At 31.2% G+C, this 12,693-nt stretch overlaps 1 long non-coding RNA gene across 1 annotated transcript in view; it reads left to right on the plus strand.

Moving 5' to 3' along the window:
* The first annotated feature begins 7,432 nt into the window (after positions 1-7,432).
* LOC128036064 (uncharacterized) overlaps positions 7,433-12,693 on the plus strand; it is a 98,199-nt gene continuing 92,938 nt past the window's right edge. The window contains exon 1 of the long non-coding RNA XR_008192904.1: positions 7,433-7,576. This is a non-coding gene — a long non-coding RNA (uncharacterized LOC128036064). The remainder of the gene's footprint in view (positions 7,577-12,693) is intronic.

The raw sequence follows: 12,693 nt of genomic DNA on the forward strand, positions 1-12,693 counted from the left end.
GCTACATTTGCAATCTGGTCCTTCTGATAGCCAAATGCGATTTTCGTACCTAATCCCCGCGATTTTCGGCCACCGGCCTAGGGTATGGCCTCCCTTCTCCCTAGCAACCTGCCACCTGCAAAAAGAAGCAAATAAATCACTATAAAATGAGTTTAAAACCCCAAAATAGGAACCCCCCACGAATAAAAAAAAAAGAGAAAGTTTCAAAAAAAAATTCAGCAGCAAAAAGAAAGAGGAGAAAGAGGAAGAGGAAAGAAAGGAAGAGAGGGGAGGAGCGACGGTGGTGCAGTAGCAGCGTGAAGGAGGCGGCGGCACAACTAGGGTTTGAAGAAGAAGAAGAAGAAGAAGAAGAAGAAGAAGAAGGAAAAAGAAGAAAAAAGAAGAAAAAAAGAGAAAAAATAAAATTATTTTAAAATAGTCGGGTCAACCCGACCCGACCCGCAACCCGCAACCCAAACCCAACAGTCCAATCAAAAAAAAAAAAGAAATTAAGCAAAAAAAAAAGAGAAAAAAGCAACACAAAAAAAAAACCAAAACAGCCCAAACTAAAAGAGAAGGCCCAAAGCAGAAAAAAAGGCCACAACAGGCCAGCCCAAAGAAGCAGCCCAGTAGCGCAGGCCTACCTGCAGACCCAGTCCAGCAGCGCGGCCCAGTGCAGCAGCAAGCCCAGCAGACCCTCAGGCCCAGCGCAAACAGTCCAGCCCAGTCCAAAAAAAAAGAAAAAGAGAAAAAAAAAAAAAAAAGAAAAGAGAAGAAAAGAAAAAAAAGAAAAAAGGAAAAAGAAGGGAAAAAAAGGAAAAAAGAAAAAAAAGGGGCCCAAGTTGTGTAACGCATTCGACCAAACTCGTATTTTTGGACATTTTTTTGTAATTTCGTTTATTTCACTTTTAATTTAATGCATGTATTTTTATGCCATTTCGTTTTAATATTATTGGTATTTTTATGCATTTTTATATTTTTGTATTTATGTTTTTAATTTATTTAATGTAATTTTATTTTAAATAATTTTAATAAATAAGGCAACGAATCGATTTAACATTAAATCGTGGATTTCATCGCTATGTTAGGTGAATATTACCGGTTTGCGTTAATACGATACGCCCTTTTAAAATTTTCGAAAAAAAAATTTTCTCGTGTCTTAAAAAAAATATTCGCGTTTTCAAAAAATAAGGCAACGAATCGGTTTGACACTAATTCGTTGATTTCATTGCTATGTTGAGTGAATATCACCGGTTCGTGTTAAATATGATACGTGCTTAATAAAAAATCGGAAAATTTGTGTAAAAAAATCCTCGTGTTTTAAAAAATTCCGGTGTTTCAAAAATTCGTGTTTTCAAAATTCCAGTGATTCAAAAAAATTTCATGTTTTCTAAAAATTTCTCTGTTTCAAAAAAATTTTCGTGTTTACAAAAATTTTCATATTTTCAAAAATTTTCGTGTTTTCAACAATTCTCGTGTTTCACAAATTTTCGTGTTTTAAAAAAATTTTGTGTTTTAAAAAAAAATTATTGTGTTTCAAAAATTGTCGTGTTTCAAAAATCTTAGTGTTTTCAAAAATTTTCGGTTTTTCAAAAATTCTCGTGATTCAAAAACTTCCGTGTTTTTTTTTAAAAAATCGTGTTTCAAAATTCTCGTGTTTTTTTTTAAATTCTCATATTTCAATCGGATCACGAGTAAATATTAAATTGAATTCATATTTTTTGAAAATTAAGACAACATGCGTTTAACGAGATACCAATTTTGGGCGTCGCAAGGGTGCTAATACCTTCCTCGCGCGTAACCGACCCCCGAACTCTAATCTTCTCTGGATTTTCACGTAGACCTAAAATTACCTCTTTTTTAGAAAAATTTAAAAATAAAATTTTCTTCTAAAAAGAGAATTTATTAGGTGCCCGATCACAGCTAGGAAAAAAATCGGTGGCGACTCCTTTTTCAAATAAAATCGAGATTCGGTTTTCAAGTTTTTAATAATTACTTCGACTAGTGCCCATCGCCAAATTTTTAGGTCGCTACAGATGTTTTAATTAGTTGTGTACTAATTGCGCAACAATATAAAAATTTATTTAAACAACCATAAAATGTGGTTGCCAAATACTTTACGCAACAACAACAATAATAATATGGTTGTTAATGCTTTTACATAACAATTTTTACTTAGTTATGAAATATTAATTTACAATGACATAATATTTGGCCACGTCATATATTACATGATATTTAAATATTATGCAAAGTTAATTTTAACAACCATAATATTTGGTTGCAAAATTTTATATGTAACCATATTATTATGTTCGTTGAATTTTATTTTGCACCAAAATTTTATCTAATCGATAATAAAAAGAAGTAATTACAAATATTAAAGAAACTAGTTATTTGTTTAAAAACAATATTATCAAAATTTTAAGCTTGTTTGTTAGAGTCTGGCTTGAGAAGTGGGTCTAAAATTTTTCTCAAGCCCAGCCCAGATAAAAATGCTAAACTCGGTCTGACCAGGTCATATTAATTTTTTTTTATAATTTTTTTAAAAAATATAATACATAAAAATACTAAAAATATTAAAATAAATATTTCCCAACAAATTGAAAATAAATTAAAAACAGTATGTATAGTTAAATAATACTAAGATAAGGTGTAACTTAACAAGCAAATGCCTCTAAAATAGCAACAAAATTAACAAAACAACAGTTATACAATATCCAAAATAGTAACAACATAATAGTGAAATGGTAGCAAAATAGTGAAAAACAATAAGAAAATAGCATCAAAATAGTAAAAAAAGAAAGAAAACAACAATTTTTTTTTTTGCATATTTAGGTCGGGCCGGGCTTAAGCAAAAAAAGCCTTAGCTGAAGCTCGGCCTGTTTTCTAAATGGGCATTATTTTTTTGTTCAAACATATTTTTCGAGTCTAATTTTTACCCAAACCCTTCCATTTTTCGGGCGGGCCATCCGGCCCGACTCATAGACAAGACTAATTTAATTGCAATTAAAATAAAATAAAAATCTAACAAAATTAAATAGATATATATAATAATCTAATAAAAATAATTTTGAAACTAAAATTGAAATAACCCATAAAATTTAAAGTCTAAAAATTAAAAATTTATATGTACTGTATGGTAATAAAAAATAATTAAAGTTTAGATATATTCTCCTTTTCACTTTTAACACTTTTTCAGGTGAATTGTAGTGGAGAAGGTAAAACACATTTCAATAAAAAAATCACATTACTTTTCCATTAATTTTAATCCATTCGGGTGATTAATTAAAATATTTTTACAAAATTCATTTTAATTCAAAAATTTTAATAAAATATTCAAATTTTAAATTAAATAATTTGAGTTATTCGTGTTAATCGAGTTATTCGGATTAACTCGAATAAAAAATTAAAATTTTCAGTTTAACTCGAATATGAATTATACAATTCAAGTTATCTGAAAATCCGAATAAGAAAATATAAAACTACGTTTTTGATAAATATTTAAAATATCTAAATTTGAAGCCAAAACCATTAAGTTAAAAAACAAAACAGTTTTATTGTTTATGTAGTTATATAATCTTGTATTTCATCTATTAGTTAAATAATCGTTTATGTAAATACAACATTGAGTATAAATAATAAGATTTGTTAACTCGAATCGACTTGACATGAAATTTTTGACTCGATTCGATTCGAAAAATTTTAAAATTGAGTTTGGTTGCTAAAATAGGATTTGTCAACTCAGGTAACTCGAAATTTTTTTACTCGATCGAATATTCACCCCTATTTCTAAACTATAACAGTTAATGTAAACTCGTTAAGTCATAAAAAATTCAAGTAAATGTTTTAAACTTGAGTTTTATGAATACAAAAATAATTTTAAAAGCTATTTTAAATTATAAAATTTATTTGATATAAATTAAAATTGTATACAAAATATAATTAGATTATTTGATAAAATATAATTTTTAAAAATTTAAGGTGGGGAATTTGAAGGATTTAAAAGAGATAAAATAAGAATAATTGAAACAAATTCTACATTAAGATATAAATAGTTATTTATCTAATTTTCATTTTCCACATCTTTTCGTAGAAAAATCCAATCATTAATTTGTTTTTTATTATGAATCATCATAATTCAAAAGAAGGTATTTTTTAATTTTTTTTTTGCTTTTTTTATACGTTATATATATAGTTTTTAAATATAAAAGAAAAATAAAAATAAAGAATACAAACAGTTTCGAAAGAAAGAAAAAATAAAGAGAAAAATAAAAATAAAAAGGAAAATAGAACTTGTACCAAAAAAGTTTTTTTGAATCTCTTTTCTTTGCCTTTTTTATTTCTTGAAATAGTGAAAAAAAAAGAGGAGGTGGCCGAACCCCCTTACAATGGTTTTGAATGGCCTTTTATAGCCATTTTTACAGCAAGTGGGCTGCGGCAGTGGCAGTGGCGTGCGTCACTTGCACTGATGGAGGCGGCTTTGAAAATTTTGTTCTTTTGTGTTGTGGTTTGGGATTTTGGGCTAGGGTTAGGTTAGTGGGCCATTCGGGTTTTGGGCTTGGTTTGCATTTGGGTTAGGCTGTTGGGCCTGGTTTGATTTTGTGAGGCCCGGGCTAAATTTGGGTTGTACAGCTACCCCTCTTTGCTTCGTTGTCGTGTAACGGGAATGAAGCAAAGACTAAGAAAGACCAAATTTGCCCGGTCTCGCCGAGTCTTGACTTCTCTTGACGCTTCTCTTCAAGTAGCTTTGTTTCAATCCACTGCGGCTTGTTACTTTAATCTACTCCACTGCACTTGAGAGAGATGCGTCTTGTAGCTTCAATCCATTCTGCTGCAACTTCAGGGGGACGAGATTTGTGGTTTTAGTCTGCTCCACATCTTTGATCTGCTCCACTACTATTAGCATAGTTTATTTGACTTACTAATTTAGCCTATAAATAGGCTCTTTTACAACCTTAGAAAGATACATCCATTAGATAAGAACTCATAACACATTTGAGAATTTTGTGTTTACGTTTTTTGGCTTCTTTGTTTTTTGGGTTTTCGGAGTTTAGTTTTTATCTCCATCTTTTGTACTCTTCGTTCTTTTACCATTATAGTAAAATTATCTTTGCCCGTGATTTTTTATCCTCTTTGGAGGGGTTTTTCCACGTTAAATTTTGTGTTCATCTTCTCAATTTCTTCTGTTATTTTTACTTGTTCGTTGCTTAATCGGGACGATCCTAACAAGTGGTATCAAAGCTAGTTTAATTTTCATAGATCAGCCCGTTCAAAGATGGCAGCAACAAGCTTTGAAATTGAGAAGTTCGATGGTGAGACAAATTTCAATCTTTGGCAAGTTCGGATGATGACAATTCTAGTTCAAAACAGCTTGAAAAAGGTTGTTACAGGGAAAAAACCTGAGAATCTAAATCAAACAGAATTGGAAGAGCTTGATGAAAAAGTCTTGTCTGCAATCCAATTGTGCCTCGTGAATACAGTATTGCAGGAGGAATTGATGGAGAAGACCTCATTTGCCTTGTGGAAAAGGTTAGAAACTCTTTATGCGACTAAGTCTCTGGCTAACCATTTAGTGTTGAAACATCGTCTATTTACGTTTCGTATGAATGAATGTGAGCTTCTTAGAGATCACATCAATCAATTCATTACTCTTTTAAATGATTTAAAGAACGTTGATGTTCATATTGACGATGAAGATCAAGCTATGCTATTATTGTACTCTTTACCCTCTTCATACAAGTCTTTCAGGAAGACCTTGATTTATGGTAGAGACAAACTCTCATTCGAAAATGTGAAGGGTCATTTGTTGAGTAGAGACAAACTCGACAATGAGTTTGGTTAGGATAGCAAGACAGATAAGTAAGCTTCCGTTTTGGTAGCATCAAAGAAACGAGACAAAAGGTGTCGCTATTGTAAAAATTTAGGTTACGTCAAAGCAGATTGTTATAAATTATGAAATAAAAGAGCTGCTGAGAGTAACGAGGAAGATGTAGCTGGTGCTAATTTGGTCGATGAAGGCTGTGATGATTTCTTTTTAGTGTCAAGGAGCGATAACTCCAAGCTTACGTCTGAGTGGATCCTAGATTCAGGATGTTCTTTCCACATGTGTCCCAATAGAGAATGGTTCTCCACATATAGTTCAGTTGAAGGTGGAGTTGTGCACATGAGAAACGATTCATCTAGTAAGATAATCGGCATTGGTACTGTTAAAATTAGGATACACGATGGGATGATTAAGACACTCTCAAATGTCAGGTATGTACCTGATTTACGAAAGAATCTCATCTCCTTGAGTATTTTAGACTTGAAAGGATGAAGAATCAACATCGAGTCGAGCGGTATTAAAGTATCTCGTGGAGCTCTTGTTTTGTTAAAAGGTAAAAGAACTGGCAGTCTTTATATTCTGAAAGGTTCTACAGTGACCGGTGAATCGGACGTCCTTCGTCCATTACGGAGTCAAAGTCAACTCGTTTGGAGCGGAGGCAACTTGGTCATAGGACGGAAAAAGGTATGACCGTTTCGTTGAAGAGAGGTTCTCTTTTGGATGGAGGTTTTGAAAAGTTAGGGCATTGTGTTCTTGAAAATCAGACCTGGGTTAGTTTTGATTTTGCAGTGCACAAGTCAAAGGCCAGAACTCTTCCAGCTTCTAAGTACATATCCGACTCAGTTAATTCCCTACATAGTTCAAGATAGGCCCGTGGCGGGTTTTGGCAAAGATGGCGTTAAAAGAATTCGTGTCAAGGTGGAGATTGTTAGAGTTGTGTGACCCAAATTCTAAGAGATTGCTTGCAAGTCAAGGTAAACAAAAATATTTTTTTTTCTAGAAGATTTAGTATTTATTAGTATAATATATTTAGCATTTATTAGCATAGTTTATTTGACTTACTAATTTAGCCTATAAATAGGCTCTTTTACAACATTAGAAAGATACACCCATTAGATTAAAACTCATAACACATTTAGAGAATTTTGTGTTTATGTTTTGAGGGTTCTTTGTTTTTCAGGTTTTCGGGGTTTAGTTTTTTTCTCCATCTTTTGTACTCTTTGTTCTTTTGCCATTATAGTAAAATTATCTTTACCCGTGGTTTTTTATCCTTCTTGGAGGGGTTTTTCCACGTTAAATTTTGTGTTCATCTTCTTAATTTCTTCTGCTATTTTTTACTTGTTCGTTGCTTATTCAGGACGATCCTAACAAAGGTTAAAGGGGTATTACAGCAAACATCACCATAGCAGGAGCAGGCCCTACAGTCCTGTGAATAAAATAATTAAAAACAAAATAGTCCACCAAAGAGAAATCAATTCAAACTACCCCAAAACACTGGAACGGTTGCAGCAAATCCAATCAGCTCCCTGAACATCATACAAAAACAAGAACATCACAACCCAATCATATACAGGCCATGAAGACATTGGACTCAACATTTTGCTAAAGTATTAGCAAAGTAGTTAGATTTTCTATACACATTCACAACGGAGACATTATGGGATCTCATCACACAGCTTGGTATATGACCCATCCAACATTTGAGAAATAGTGAAGATGTCAAGTCCAGGAGCTCCAAACAATGCCTCAGCTGGTGGATCCTATAATTAGGTGTCTTTCTTCTGTTACTACTGCAGTAGTGAAGTTTTTATTCCACTTGGTTCCCTTCTTCCAGAGTTTCTGCTTGAAACACTCACTCTTGAAGTTGGCCATTTCATTGCTTGTTTAGCTTTCATGGAAGGCTCGAAGCTCATTAGACCAGAAACATTGTTCCTTTGCCTATGTATCTTTTTGACATATTCTCTTAAGGAAGAGCTACTTATATGAAGGCTCCATCTTTCTGAGTTGCAGGGCAAAATTCCATTCTCCATGAAAAACTACCCATTTCCACTAAAGCACACTAGCTTTCGCCATCCCATCCGCGAAAAACCTGAAATGATACACCAGAAACTCCCCCAAGATAGACAGAGCCAAGTCACTATCTCGCTAATCCCCATTAAACCCTCCAATTAAGCAAAGCCATTTCATATTTCAACCTAATGGCCACCACAATTGCCATACAAAATTTACAAATTAAAATGCAAAAATTAATACAGAAAAATACGCAGCCGAAGCTCCAAAATGTCAAAATATGAGCCAAATTTAGATTCCAATTTAAAAACTTGAATCTAATTGGTTTTTAATTTTGTAATATAGTATATTCACTACAAAATATGAATTGTCAACATTAAAATTTATTGCTAAATGTTGTATTACCGTTACTAAGATTTTATTGTAACAGCAAAAAAATCGTTATGAGGTCATTGTGTATACCTCCATTGTATAAAATATGCACAACGATTTTACAAATTGAAAAGTCATTTTAATTATATATATCGCAATGACTTTTTTGTTTTAAAAATATTTTTGTAACCACTTAATTTATTTGTCTAAAAATGTTTTAGTTATAATAAAATTTGTTATAATATCTTTTACACAACCATAATACTTTAGTTACAAAAACTATTATGTAACAATAATATATTGGTTGTAATATAAAATTTGCAACAACTGTAAACTAAAATGCTAAGTTTTGCACGTAACAATAACAATATTGATATGTCATTGTATTACACTACTCAATGATTATATGTCATTGCCAAAAAATATTTTAATAACCATAAAATGTGGTTGCCAAATCATTTACTTAAGAACAATACTACTGATTACTAAATATTGTTCTACAACTATTTTAATTTGTTGTGTACTACATTGCTAACAACGATATTATTTTTAATCAAAGGGCTATATATAACTTAATAAAATTTAAAAATATTCTTAATAAAATTAAAAAAAGTTTCTTCATCCTCTAACTTAATAAAATTAAAAAATTCTTCATGTTAGATTGAACTGACATTGAGGTTATATATTGTCATCGATCAAGCCAAAGAGAATAGCTCTACCAAAATAAAAAATTATTTTTATTAATTTTAAAAAAATTTAATTGCAAGATAGTGGTCACGTCATTTTCTCTATGACTCTATCAAATAAAATAATAATTTTAATTTCAAATTAAAAATAAAATTACTTTTAAAAATTGACATAATAAAAGTGGTGTGACCAATTTATTTGGCTCCCGAAATATTATTATTTATTTTCTAGTTCCCAAAATATTTAAAAATATTGGTGTTAGAGTGGTATTTATACGGGTGAAGCCAAATAAATTAACTTTACCTACAAAAATTAATTTTGTTATAAAATAAAGAGAGATAGAGAGAATGAAGAACAAAGAAAATATGAAAGCAATAGAGAATATACTTTATTGATCAAATGGATGATTATAATGCTTCATCGGAGTCTCTATTTATAGGCATAAGAAGTATAAAAAGAAGTAGAGATCTAATTCTAATAACTATTAGAATTTAAGGTATATCAAAGCTTTATCTTGATCATGATGGACATCCACTAAATAAGATATTTATAACGCTCCCCCTTGGATGTCCATTGGTAGATAATGTGCCTCGTTAAAACCTTATTAGGAAAAATCCTGTGGGATAAAAACCTAATGAAGGAAAAAGAGTACACAATATTCTATTACAAGTTGTCTCATTAAAAACCTTTACCAGGAAAACCCAATGGGACAATATCTTGGTTAAAGGAAAAGAGTACAACTTATTTTAGACTCCCCCTAATGGCAACATTACATTACATCTTTGAGTTGACGCATTTCAATCTTGTGTAGTAGTCTTTCAAATGTGATAGCCCGAAATAGGGCCTAATCGGAATAGTAGTTTCGTAACCACAAATCCAAAGTGAAATAGTTTAATTTTATAAATTTTTATTAGTTACTGATTGATTGAATTGTGTGAAAATATGAATAAAAATTTTTAATGATTTAGTGCCTAATTGAATTTTTAGGACTAAATTGAGAAAAATGCAAAGTGTGTCTAATTAGTGATTAAATGACTTAATTGAATTATTGCATGAAATTGGAAGTGTTTATGTGGCAATTAGACCATAAATTAGTGATATGGACACAAAAGGGTAATTCTAGAAAAATATCTACGTAATGGGTCAAGGGCATTTTTGTCCAAATTTAGAAAAAGACTAAATAAAGTGAAAATAAGTGTCTATCTTCTTCAAAATTGAAGAGCTTGCTGCCGAAACTTTCATGCTTCAATAGTTAGGGTTTTTGATTTTTCTAAGCTCAATTGTAAGTGATTTCTTGCCCCGTTTTTAATTATTTTCGTATTTTTATGCTCATTGAAGCTTGAATTTCATGTTTCTACTATTTAATTTAAATGAAATTAAAGTTTAAAAATTGACCCATTCATGATATAATTGTAAATTGATTAGTGATGTTAGATAATGAATGTTTGAAGTGTTAATTACAAGTTTTACTAGATGAATTTTGATGAAAATGTTGAAAAGGGCTAAATTGTAAAAGATGGTAAAGTGTGCATAAAGTTGTGATTTTGTGAAATTGAGGGCTGTTATGACTATAAAATATGATTTAGTGAAGTTTGAAATTTAAGAATTTAGTGAATTTTATTTTACGAGCTTAGGGACAAAAGTGGAATTTTGAAAAGTTTTGGGGAAAATGTAAATTTGCCAAAATGTTGTGTATGAATTGTATTTGAATGAAATGTTGATAAAATGTATTAAATTGTGTTAATATAGATCAAGAAAGAAGAAATAGTGGAAGTGATCGGGAAAAGAGAAAGTTATCGACTAAATTACAAAAATAGTCGTTTTGCATCCGAGGTAAGTTACGTGTAAATAATAGTTATATTTTTCTAAATTGTGAATTATATTTGATATGTGAATTAATATTGAATGTGGAAGGAAAATTGTTCATGAATTATTCAAGTGTTAAAGTGTTGAAAATAAAGTGTTAAGTGTAAATTCCCGGTTGAACTTAGGAATAGAAGTGGATACAAGTGACATGTCACTAGAGATTAGTGTTACAGTGTTACAATGAGTCCCGGGTGCTGGGTGATCTAGCATGTGTTGCAGACACCTGACAGCTTGTGTGAGCAGGCCGTGGACATTTCGGTGTTATTGATCGGTGGTAGCTTCACTACGTTTGATGGTAGCCGGCTACATTTCGATGGTAGCCGGCTACATAACAATGGTAGCTTCGGCTACATATCGGTGTTGCACTTATGTGCTAAATCTCTACGTATCTGTGTCTATTCCGAGTGTTCAACGGGATTAATGATGGGTTAAAGTGAATATGAAATGAAGTGTGTATGCAGGTACAATTGAAAGAATTGAGCATATGTGATAAATGTTAAGTGTGAAAATGTATATGCAAGTGAATTGGTAAGATTGTGCATGTGTAAGTGATTGAAATTGCTAAGAAATGTTTTGATTAGTTATATGTTAAAAGTGTTAATTATTAAATGAGTAATTATTGTTTACATGTAACTTACTAAGCTATTTATAGCTTACACCTTTCTTTCTTTCCTTTGTTTTATAGTGATTTGAACTTGATCGAATTGGGGATCGTCGGAGCTCGTATCACACTATCATAATCATCTCGGTATTATGTGCTTTTCAAAATGTTTAAACTATGACATGTATAGAGTCTTAATCATTTTGAGTGTGTTCATATGATATGGCTAAGATTAGCTATTGAAATGGTTAGTAAAGATTATGTTTTGGTGTTATGTATGTGTAAATGGTAGCTAATACAAAGAAGCAGTTTCTTTGACAGCAGTAGTGATGTGAATGTGAAAAATCACCATAAATAGTAGAAACGTAATTAGAGAGTGAATTATATATGGAATTAAAGCTTATCAAGTCTATTTTTATATGAAAGAAATGGTGTAGGCAAAGGAATTCTGTATTTTGAGATATTTGAATTTTAGTGAGACAGGGTCAGAATGTTTTTTGAAGTCCCCTGTTCTGAATTTGGAAAATCATTATAAATTGTACAGAAAGAATTATGGGTCATAATTTAAATGTATAGATTTATTAGTGAGTATATTTTCAAAAGAAACAAACTATAACCTTATATGAATTATGTGCAATGAGATAATTTATTTTTAGTGCCAAGAGGTCAGACCTGTCGAGCTGTGAAATAGGGGATACTTTAATGAATAAACTGTACTAATTGGCTTAGTAAAAAATTCTGAAAATTTTATGGTAAGTAGGAATATCAGTCTAGTTTCAGGGAAAATTTACGGATTTAAATTTTGAGTTTCGTAACTTGAGTTATAAGTAAATTAGTGACAGTTGCGCAGGTGGATAGTTTTGTTATGAACAGTAAATTTAATTTTAAAAGCAAATTTTTATGCTCCGAATTGGTAAGTTAGATTGGATAAATTCTCGTACTCGATTCCGGTGACGGTCTCGGGTAAGGGGTGTTACATCAAATGTTCAAGTTGGCAATGCCTTAGTAAAAATATATGCTAAATTATCACTAGAATGAATTTGTTGAACATTTATATCACCTCTTTTCTGAAGATCATGGGTGAAGAATAATTTTGGTGAAATATGTTTCGTTCTATCACCTTTGATGTAACCACTCTTCAATTAAGCTATACATGTTGCATTATCTTCATATAAGATAGTTGGCATCTTTTCCTATAAAGGTAAATTACATATCTTTTGGATATGTTGGGTCAATAACCTTAGTCAAACACACTCTCGATTGGCCCCATTCATTGCAATTATTTCTACATGATTTGAAGAAGCAACAACTAATGTTTGCTTTGTCGAACGTCATGATATGGTAGTACCCC

Source organism: Gossypium raimondii, chromosome 13, assembly GCF_025698545.1.
Source record: "Gossypium raimondii isolate GPD5lz chromosome 13, ASM2569854v1, whole genome shotgun sequence".
NCBI classification, from domain to species: Eukaryota; Viridiplantae; Streptophyta; class Magnoliopsida; order Malvales; family Malvaceae; genus Gossypium; species Gossypium raimondii.